The following is a 12,011-nucleotide window of genomic DNA, read 5'->3' as shown; positions in this document are numbered from 1 at the left end:
ATATACAAAAAATGACCTATTTCAGAAATAATAAAATTATTAAATGGCTAAATCCATTACACTGTTTTTAAAAATAGAATGTTTCTTGACCTTAACCTAGGAATGATTTATTATATATGAGCTAAAATGTACATGCAACATAATGTGATGTCAACTTTGACATATGTTATTTTCAGATTCATGAGATTAAGAAGTACGTGTGTGTGTGTGTGTGTGTGTGTGTGTGTGTGTGTGTGTGTGTGTGTGTTTGAGAGGTCATTATTTTGCCCTTGATACAAGCTTTCTGTTTTCACTTCATTTCTGTTTGGCCACCAATTAAAAAGTTGGATGGCAACATATTTTCTTTTTATTATTCTGTTTGACATTGCATAGAGTACTTTATTTGTGAGGGTATGTTTGTGTGTATTTTGTGTGTCATATTTATTTTTCAATGTTTTTATTTATTTCTAGTATGTATGGTATCAGCTTAGGTTTTCTGCTCTTCTTGAGTTATCTTTCATTGTATTCAAGATTTTTATTTGCTTATTTTTATTTGGTGGTTTTATAAATGAATTCAGCTTTTTTATAGCACTTTTTTATTACCATTTTAAGGAAATATTTGAGGTTTCTTAATTTGGATTTCAGAGTGATTTCTCTGATTTTTTGCTTCCCTGATGTCTTAAATCATTCATATTCTTTCCTTCACAAACTTTGGGAAACCTTCTAAATGATGATACACAGCATGCTTCTTTTTTCCTTGAATTCTAGTTTTTCTAATGGGCTTTTTCATCTTCAAACTTATCTTTATTTAATTTAATTGTGGTTTGTTTGTGGTAGTGATATGGGACGAATTATTTGTCCTCAGTTTAATGCTTTCAACTTGTTATCTTCAGTATATCACTGTAGTCATCTAGAAAGTAGTCTGGTATTCTTCATGTATTTTTGGTTTTAGTTATTATTTCCTTTTAGTGCTTTCTTAATGAGTTGCATTCATTATTCTATATTTCTTTTTGCTTCGTTCATTTTAAGAGACACCATAATTATTTGTAGACTGGCTGTGTTAGGGTTCCTGGTTCGATCCTGGGTTTTGGCACCAATACTAGGTTTTAAGTCTCTGCCCATGCCCAGACAGAAAACACACAGACACCATGGTTCCACACGGAGAGGTTTAATTACAGAAGAGTAGAAGAGCACAAAGGTGGCTGGGCATGGGCACGTTGAGGGAGGCATAGGGAAGGCGGCAAGAGCAGCAAAGAACAAAGAGTAAGAGAGAAGAGAGAGGGAGGAGGGTCAAGTAGCCCCTTATAGAGTGTCAAACACAGCTGCTTGTTGCCAGGCAACTGTGGGGCGGCACATGCATGGCTATTCCCAGGTAGCTGTGGGGGTGAAGTTTAGACAGAATACCAACAGGCTGGTTAATGCTACCTGCCTTAAATTTCCCACCTAATAATAAATGCAACACCAAATTTAACATTGGCTTATGCTCTTTACTCACAACAGTTCTTTCCATTGTTGTTGTTGTTGTTGTTTGCTTGCTTTGTTTTGATATGTGGTGATATAGTGAAAATTGTTCTGCCTTATTCTAAATAGCATGGACATTACAATAGGGGATTCTATGTACTATTATAACTGTGATGTTCAGTTTGATATGGATGTTTAGCTTCTTGCTAGATTTCTAGCCATCACTCTCCTGAAACTGGAATTTGTTTTCTAATCATTAGTATAGAACAGTGAGATGAAAAGTCAGTTAACTATCTTCATCTAGTAATACTTTGTTCTTAATTCCTTAATGACTTTGAATGAATATGAAAGTTGAGCTCCTACCATGGCTTTTATATACCACTTTTTTGTAGCTACGGATAGTAGAGACTCAGCTTCCTCATGCATCTAATGACAGAAATGAAGTGAAAGGAAATGGAGTGACAAGGAAGTAATCTCCTACACTTTTTGCTTTTCATTCTTAGAGATGTGTCAATTTCCTATGGTGTTTTATTTCCTATTGTATAATGGTGCTTCACAGAGAATGGTGGCTCTTGGTAGTAATTACTCTGTATTTAACACTTTGTTCCTTCTTATTTCATCATGTAGGAATATATAATCTGTCTATGAGGAAGAATTTGTCCAACCCACCAGATTCTGTACACAATGAAATGATAAGACAATTGCCATTAGCTGATAGGAAATAAATGAATTCCCTATTCAAACTTATTAAATCCAGATAGGGCCTTCCAAATGTTTGTGAAGAAAAGCCATTGTTTCCTTTATCTTTGTATACAGTTCACTACCTCCAGAAGTGGGGCCTCTAGTTCCCTATTAAAAAAAATCACACAACAAAACAAACTCTTCATGATAGCTCCCAAGTATTCCTGGCCTACAGAGCCTCCACTACTCTAACTCCCAGGCTTATGGAGCTTACAGACCCTCTCCTCCTGCAAGTTTTTTGTTAAAGGTAATGAGGACTTTTCTTTTTTTTTTGCTGTCTCTCTGTTCCCTGAATGATCCAATTTGTTGGTTTCACTGCACACTGACTTACAGATTTGATAAATTCAGGGTAGGGTAATTAATATGAAGCCTGTTTCTCTGGAAGGAGTCATTGAAGATCATCTACTAACAACCAAAAATATCATTTATCATGTGAAAAAAAAAAGAAAAGAAAATGCTTGCCACTGTGTTATAGGTTATTAGCTCTTGACATGAGTCTCGCTGGAGCCAGCAAAAGTGGGAATCATTTTTTCTTCTTCTGTGGTACAGTGCAGAGTAATAAATTAGCCAATTAGCTAGTATTTTGAAATTGCTGGAACCTGTAGTACATAGAAAAGAGGGCATTGTCTTTTATGTTTGCTTTTCACTTAGTAGGAAAATCATTGTTATGTTTTCCTGATTTTGATTAGGGAAAACATGTGTTGTGTAACTTTAGTGTTTTTTTCAAATACTATTTTTAATGATGGTTCTTATACCTTCCTTGTAACCCACCACCCAACAGAGACAGTGGAAAAAGGGATTCGAGGAAGTAGACCTGTTTAGAAAGGTTCTTTGGAGCAACTCTTGTCTGTGTTATCTGGAAGTCAGCAGTTCATTTCACAGTTTAGCAGGCAGCTGCAGCTCTATCCACTAGCAAACACTTCATGAATACACCAGCAGTCAGTCCAGTTCAGTAGAGTCAGGTTGGCAACAGTGGTGATGCGACTAACCTAGCAGATACAGTGCCTCAGCTTGACTCAGTTGGAGGGATCAATTGGAACATCGGGAGAAGTTCTCAACTCTCCTTCTCTCAGGGAAGCAACCATCAGTGAAGATGGGGGACCCACAAATGTTGCACATCTAGCTGTAACAGCAAGCCAAGCTCTGGCTCTGTGACTCTGCTGAGTCCTATTTATACCCTTCAAATATGTCCTCCACATGCCTTACCTCAGCACTTGTCTTGCCTCAGCCCAGGTCTTGCATCAGCCACAGTCTTGCCTCAGCATGTGAATCCAATCAGCCCAAGTTCTTGGAAGTGGCAACAAACTTCAGTATACCACCAGAAGCTTTTTGTTGCATTTCTCTTTGTGGAGTCCTGACAAATACAGCTCATCTACACCACGTAAGGAGAACTAATACCTGCCCTGTCATCAGCAAAGAGATCTTTCATCATGTGTCCTTTCATTGCTTGCTTTAGCAGAACATCCTTTGTTCTGTGTCGCTTCAGCAAAATATTCCCTCAAGAGTCTGCCTTAGCTTTCCACACCTGTTCAATTTAACAAGATGTCCCCTCACATGTTTGCCCCAGCAAAACATCACCCAAACAACTTTCCACTTCAGTATTGTTTTCTGTTTATTGCTGATTCTGAATTGCAGTTTTCTGTGGTACTCTGCTTAAGACATATGGATACAATAAGAAAGGTGAGGAAACTCACTCCCGTGTTATTTCTTAGGTTCCATTATCCTTCCCACTTTCATTCTACCATTCAGAGCTTCCTTATACATTTTATTCTAGGTATGTACTTAATATTCAAGGTATTAGTTGTGTGGTGCTTTTCTTTTCTTTTTAATTTTTTAATTTTTTAATTTTTTATTTTAGGGTTTTTTTTATTAATAATTCTATTTGCTTACATCTCCAATGGTATCTCCCTTCTAGGTTACCCCTCTGCAACCACTCCCTCCCACATCAGGCTTCTCCTAGCTCCCCTCTCCCTCTATGAGGGTGCTAAAGACAGGGACCAAGAAATGGAGCAGAGACTGAAGGAAAGAACATCAGGGACCGCCCCACCTGGAGATCCACCCTGTCTGCAAACACCAAACCCAGACAATATTGCTGTTGCCAAGAGGCACTTACTGACAGGAACTTAGTCTGGCTGTTCCTTGGAAGCTCTGCCAGGAACTGACCAATGTGGATATGAATGCTTGGAGCCAATCATCAGTTGTGTGGTGTTTTAAATGCACAATGTTTTCCATAAATTCTGGGATCTGAATATTGCTCCCAATTTGAGGGTACTATTTGGAGACATTATACGGAGATGCAACCTTGCTAGAAGAATTACATAACTGGAGGCAGGCTTTGAGAGTTCATAACCTCACCCTACTTCCACTTTGTGTTTCATGCTTTTGTTCAGGGTGTGATTTTTTTCAGCTACTTGCTCTTGTTGCCATGCCTATGGCATAATTACATGCTTTCCTATCGTGATTGAATTTATCCCCCTGGAATCATAAGCCAAAATAAAATCTTCCTTCAATAAGTCACTTTTGGTCATGATGCTTTATCACAGCAGTAGAAAAGTAACTGAAATAAATTTTAAGAGCTTATATTTGAGAGAATGGGGGTGCTTCTTCAACTTGGCTAGAACTATACATTATTCTACCTGATATGAATCCAAATAACTAACATAAAATATTTCTATTTAAGTGTAAATTACAGAGTAAAAGAATGTGTTGGAAATATTATATATTTTAAATTTTATATTAATCAACTTAACTAGGATTATTTTAATCATTTGTCAGGATTGAATAACTTTTAATTATATCTCTCCATTCCTAGAGAATGAGAATATATGAGCACAAAATAAAGGCTGAATTCTATCTTGTCATTCTCTATTCTTGTCATTTTAAACTCATTCCATGCAGTAGTGTGTAGCACACTTCAAAATAATCAATACCTGCCATAATTTTACATATTTTGCATACATTAATCCATACATATAGTTTTCTAATACTCAGATTTATTCATCATGTATATCATAAGCACAATGCTTTCAATTTATTTGATAATTAAAATCATACTTTTTGATTTTTTTTAAGGCTGCTATGAACATAATGAGCCACCATGTGGTTGATAGGAACTCAAGACCGCTGGAAGACCAGTCAGTGCTCTTAACTACTGAGCCAGCTGAGCCAGCTGCTATGAACGTAATGAAGTATGTGTCTTTGATGTACGTTGGATCACCCTTTGGGTATATGCCTAGGAGAGGTGTAGCTGGGTCCTCAGGTAGTGCAATGTCCAATTTTCTGAGGAACCTCCAGACTGATTTACAGAATTGTTGTACCAGTTTACAATCCCACTGAAAATGGAGGAGTGTTCCTCTTTCTCCGCATCTTTCCCAGTATCTGTTGTCAACTGAGTCTTTGATTTTAGCCATTCTGACTGGTGTGAGGTGGAATCTCAGGACTGTTTTGATTTGCATTTCCCTGATGACTAAGGATATTGAGCATTTCTTTAGGTACTTCTCAGCCATTTGATATTCCTCATCTGAGAATTTTTTTTTGTTTTCTCTGTACCCCATTTTTTAATTGGGTTATTGGGTTTATTGTGTATTTTGGATATTAGCCCTCTATCAGATGTAGGATTTGTAAAGGTCTTTTTGCAGTCTGTTGGTTGTTGTTTTGTCCCTTTGACAGAGTCCTTTGCCTTATACAAGCTTTGCAGTTTTATGAGGTTCCATGTGTCCATTCTTGATCTTAGAGAATAAGCCATTGGTGTTTTTGTCAGGAAATTTTCACCCGTGCCCATGTCGTCAAGACTCTTCTCCACTTTGTCTTTTATTAGTTTGAGTGTGCCTGGTTTGATGTGGAGGTTTTTGATTCACTTGGACTTAAGCTTTGTATAGGGCAATAAAAATGGATCAACTTGCATTCTTCTACGTTCTGACCTATGGTTGAACTAGCATCATTTGTTGAATATCCTATGTTTTTTCCCTTGGATGATTTTAGCTCCTTTGTAAAAGATCAGGTGACCATAGGTGTGTTGGTTCATTTCTGGGTCTTCATTCTATTGATCTACCTGCCTGTGTCTGTGCCAATACTGTACAGTTTTTAATCACTATTGCATTGTGATACTGCTTGAGGTCAGGGATGGTGATTCCACCAGAAGTTCTTTTATGGTTGAGTATAGTTTTTGATATCTTGGGTTTTTTTTGTTATTCCAAATTAACTTGCAAATTGCTGTTTCTAACTCTATGAAGAATTAAGTTAGAATTTTGATGGTAATTGCATTGAATCTTTAGATTGCTTTTGGCAAAATGGCCATTTTTACTATATTAATCCTGCCAATCCATGACCATGGAAAACCTTTCCATCTTCTGAGATCTTCTTCAATTTCTTTCTTCAGAGACTTGAAGTTCTTGTAATATAGATTTTTTACTTGCTTGGTTAAACTCACACCAAGGTATTTTATATTATTTGGGACTATTTTGAAGGGTTTCATTTCCCTAATTTCTCTCTCAGCCTGTTTATCCTTTGAGAGAGGAAGGCTAATGATTTGTTTGAGTTAATTATATCCTGAGCCACAATTGTAAAGTTGTTTATCAGGCTTAGTAGTTCTCTGGTGGAACATTTGGGGTCACTTAAATATACTATCATATCTAGCAAATAGTGATCTTTTAACTTCTTTTTTTCCAATTTCTATCCCTTTGCCCTCCTTTTGTTGTCTGATTGCTTTGGCTAGGAAGTCAAGTACTATATTGAATAAGTAGGGAGAGAGTGGGCAGCCTTGTCTAGTCCCTGATTTTAGTGGGATTGTTTCAAGTTTCTCTCCATTTAATACAATATTGGCTACTGTTTCGCTGCATATTGTTTTAATTATGTTTAGATATTTGCCTTGAATTCCTAATCTTTCTAGGACTTTTATCATGAAGTGGTGTTGAATTTTGTCTAATGCTTTCTCAGCAACTTGTAAAATAGTCATGTGGTTTTCTTTGAGTTTATTTATATAGTGGATTACATTGATGGATTTCTGTATATTGAACCATGCCAGGATAGTGAAGCCTACTTGATCATGGTGGATGATCGTTTTGATGTATTCTTGGATTCGGTTTGGGAGAATTTTTGAGCATTTATATTTATAAGGGAAATTGGTCTGAAGTTCTCCTTCTTTATTGGGTCCTTGTGTGGTATAGGTATAATCATAACTGTGCCTTCATGGAAGTAATTTGTTAGTGCTCTGTCTGTTTCTATTAAGCCAGTTGCCAGGAGCACCTACACACATGAAAGTAGATGTAAGACCAACTTTTCTGCCCCAAGCAACCTGCCTGCTGTACTCAGGACATCAAAGTCCTCTGGAATAAGTCACTTCTGGGCTGCAGGAACCTCCTGGGTCCATCCTGCACCTGGAACTGAACTGAAGAGGTCACATAGCTCTCTGTACCCAAGTCCCTTGTGAGGAGAGAGCTGGATGATCAGAAGTGTGGACAGTCCTGAGAACTTACAAGAGACTACCCTCTGCCCACATTCACAACCCAAGAGGAAATCACCTAGTGCTATTTGTGCCCCCTGGGCACAGGGATCTAGGAGCAGTCAGGAGAAGGATGGTTAGGGTTTCTGCCTGCTCTAAGAGCTGAAAGCCATTCCCCAGGATTGCCTACACACCTGACGGCAGAGATCTCTGCTCCCAGAATCTGTTGAAAGAAAAAGGTCTACCAGAGTGCTGACCCACAGGCCTAAAGGAGAGTCAAGTCAGAGACAGCAAGACAAGCTAACACCAGAGACAACCTGATGGCAAGAGGCAAGCATAGGAATCTAAGCAACAGATGCCAAGGCTACTTGACATCATCAGAGTCCAACTCTCCCACCAAAGCATGTATGGGATATCCAAACACACAGAAAAAGCAAGATTTAGATCTAAAATTACATTTTATGATGATGATGAAGGACTTTAAGAAGGACATAATTTCCTTAAGGAAACACAGGGTAACACATGTAAATAAGTAGAATCAATTAAAGGGAAAACACAAAAATCCATTAAAATATTATAGGAAAACACAACCAAACAGGTGAAGAAATTGAGCAAAACTATCCAGGAGTTAAAAATGGAAATAGAAACAATAAAGAAAGCACAAAGGGAGGCAACCCTGGAGATAGAAAACCTAGGGAAGTGATCAGGAGTCATAAATGAAAGCATCAAAAATAGAACACAAGAGATAGAACAGAGAATCTCAGGAGCAGAAGATACCATAGAAAACATTGACAGAGTCAGCAAAGATAATCTAAAACACAAGAATTTCCTATCCCAAAACATTCAGGAAATCCAGGATACAATGAGAAGATCAAACCTAAGGATAATGAGTATAGAAGAGAGTGAAGACTCCCAACTCAAAGGACCAGTAAATATCTTCAATAAAATTATGGAAGAAAGTTTCCCTAACCTACATATGCCCATAAGCATACAATAAGCATACAGAGCTCAAAATAGATTGGACCAGAAAAGAAATTCCTCCCGTCATATATTAGTCAAAACACAAAATGCACAAAACAAGAAAGATTATTAAAAGCAGTAAAGGAAAAATGTCAAGTAACATATAAAGGCAAACCTATACGAATTACACATGACTTCTCACCAGAGACTATGAAAGCCAGAAGATCCTGGACAGATGTCATACAGACCCTAAAAGAACACAAATGCCAGTCCAGGCTACTATATCCAGCAAAACTCTCAATTAACATAGATGAAGTAACCAAGATATTCCATGACAAAGCTAAATTTATACAATATCTTTCTACAAATCCAACACTACAAAGGATAAAAGATGGAAATCTCAGAAACGAGGAGGGAAACTACACCCCAGAAAAACCAAGAGAGTAATGTCCTTGCAACAAAACCAAAAGAACAGAGACGCACAAATATATTTCCACCTATAACAATGCAAATAACAGGATGAAACAATCACTATTACTTAATATCTCTTAACACCAATGGACTCAATTCCCCAATAAAAAGACATATACTAAGAGACTGGATATGTAAAGAGTACACAGCATTTTGCTGCACAGAGGAAACACACCTCAGAGACAAAGACAGACACTACCTCAGAGTAAAAGGATAGAAAACAACTTTCCAAGCAAATGGTCAGAAGAAACAAGCTGCAGTAGCCATTCTAATATCAAATAAAATCAACATTCCACCAAAAGTCATTAAAAAAAGATAAATAAGAACATTTCACGTTCATCAAAGTAAAAATCCACCAAGATGAACTCTCAATCCCAAATATCTATGCTCCAAATGCAAGGGCATCTACATTCATGAAGGAAACCTTACTAAAATTCAAAGCACACATTGCAACTCACACAATAATAGTAGGAGATTTCAACACCCCACTCTCATCAATGGACAGGTCATAGAAACAGTAATTAAACAGAGACATAGAGAGACTAACAGAAGTTATGAACCAAATGGATTTAACAGATATTTATATAACATTTCATCCTAAAACAAAAGGATACACCTTCTCAGCATCTCATGGTATCTTCTACAAAATTGACCATATAATCGGTCAAAAAACAGGTTTCAACAGATACAGGAAGATTGAAATAATCCCATGCATCCTATCAGATCACCATGGACTAAGGCTGGTCTTCAATAACAACAAAAATCACAGAAAGCCCACATATACATGGAAGTTGAACAATGCTCTACTCAATGATAACTTGGTCAAGGAAGAAATAAAGAAATTAAAGACTCCTTAGAATTTAATGAAAATGAAGGTACAACGTACCCAAACTTATGGGACACAAAGAAAACTGTGCTAACAGGAAAACTGATAGCTCTGAGTGCCTCCAAATAGAAACAGGGGAGAGCATACATCAGCAGCTTGACAGAACACCTAAAAGCTCTAGAAGAAAAAGAAGCAAATACACCCACTAGGAGTAGGAGACAGGAAATAATCAAACTCAGGGATGAAATCAACCAAGTAGAAAGAAAAAGGACTATACAAAGAATCAAAAGAACCAGGAGCTGGTTCTTTGAGAAAATCAACCAGATAGATAAACCCTCAGCCAGATTAACCACAGGGCACAGAGAGTATATACAAATTAACAAAATCATAAATGAAAAGGAAGATATAACAACAGAGTCAGAGGAAATTCAAAAATCATCAGATCCTACTAGAAAAAGACTATATTCAACAAAACTGGAAAACTGGAGGAAGTGGACAATTTTCTATACAAAATACCAGGTACCAAATTTAAATCAGGAACAAATAAGCCATCTAAACAACCCCATAACTCCTAAAGAAAAGAAATAGAAGCAGTTATTAAAATCTCCCAACCAAAAAGAGCCCAGGACCAGATGGTTTTAGTGCAGAATTCTATCAGACCTTCATAGAAGACCTCATACCAATACTGTCCAAACTATTCCACAAAATTGAAATAGACAGAGCACTAATAATCTCCTTCTATGAAGCCACAATTACTCTTATACCAAATTCACACAAAGACCTAACAAAAAAAAAAAAGAACTTCAGACCAATTTCCTTATTCATGAAGACTACATACTGTACTTGCCTTCCAAAAAGTCCACCTTCTATGGCCACCAGAATGTGGTTCAAGAAGTTGACAAGTGAAGTTTTTTGAGGGGGTTGAAGTTTAATCAGTTACAATTTGTATCTAAGTAAAACATCAAGAAAAAAAGCATTAAATTACGTTTTTTATTTTGCTCATGATTTAAATAGACACCATTATTAAATAGGGATAAAAGGAAAGTTAACTCCATATATATTATTGAGAAAGTGACTATAGTAGGAAATGGAAGCTTCTTGGCCTCTTGCAGGAACACAGAGAACATAGTTCAAATTGCTTTAAGAGAAAGAATATTGGCCTATTGGTAAGCACTAGTTGACTATTATTGCTGAATTTCTGATCAAAATCTTCTCTAAGACACATTGATCTCTTAACAGTCCTATATTCAATTTGTCCTTTAAAGACATGTTTGTTTGATTTTGGTCTGTTGGTTTATATTTTAAGGTTAATCTATCCCAAAAGTCTAGGCCTATGAGTGATTTCTCAGGTTTACAAGATTTTCCTATGCAAACCTTGCTCCTTGATGAAAACTTTGGTTAAATAATGTTGGCTATAGTCAATACTGGAGGGATTAAAGCTAGGTGGGATTTGAGTGACCTGATTGGAGGAGGAGAACCATGACTGGGAGGATGTGAAGGAAGGGATAACGGCTGCTGATAAAAGGTCCTGAGGGATGGCCAATTGGAGATAAGAGCACCCCGGTGTAACATAGTAAGTAATAGCACCAGGTTATCAATAGGAAAGTAGATTTTAATAGTATAGAGGATAGAGATTTGCCCTCTGGTAATTGTGGTGATTTTGGCTTATTGTAAGTATAAGGTTTATATGTGTATTTTATCCAGAATCAAAATGGTCAGGGTGGGATAGAAACTCAATATTGAGCTACAACACATTTCCTCATTCATCCAGACATAGTCCATAGAGATATGAGGTTGTTATCATCTTTAGTGTCAGAACAGTGGCTGAAATGAGGCAATAAACAGCTCATCTTCCAATTCTTCCTTTCGACTACTAAACAATCTCAGCATTTCATCATTCTTTTCATCACACTCTCATGAGCTTTATGATGACATTCAAATTTTAATTTGACCTAATCGAGTAACTCCATGCTTATCGTGGGACAAATAACTGTTTGGTTTTGTATTTAACAAATCTAAAACACATCTTCCTAAGAAGGTATTATCTAGGAATACATTTGAAGCATGCTGATCTAATATAGAAATTTCACATATTTTAAAAATTTTCATTTACTAGATATAGCATGTTTAGTT

Source organism: Rattus norvegicus, chromosome X (assembly GCF_021556685.1).
Source record: "Rattus norvegicus strain SHRSP/BbbUtx chromosome X, alternate assembly SHRSP_T2T, whole genome shotgun sequence".
In the NCBI taxonomy this organism is placed as follows: Eukaryota; Metazoa; Chordata; class Mammalia; order Rodentia; family Muridae; genus Rattus; species Rattus norvegicus.
Note: the sequence above shows the minus strand (reverse complement) of the source record.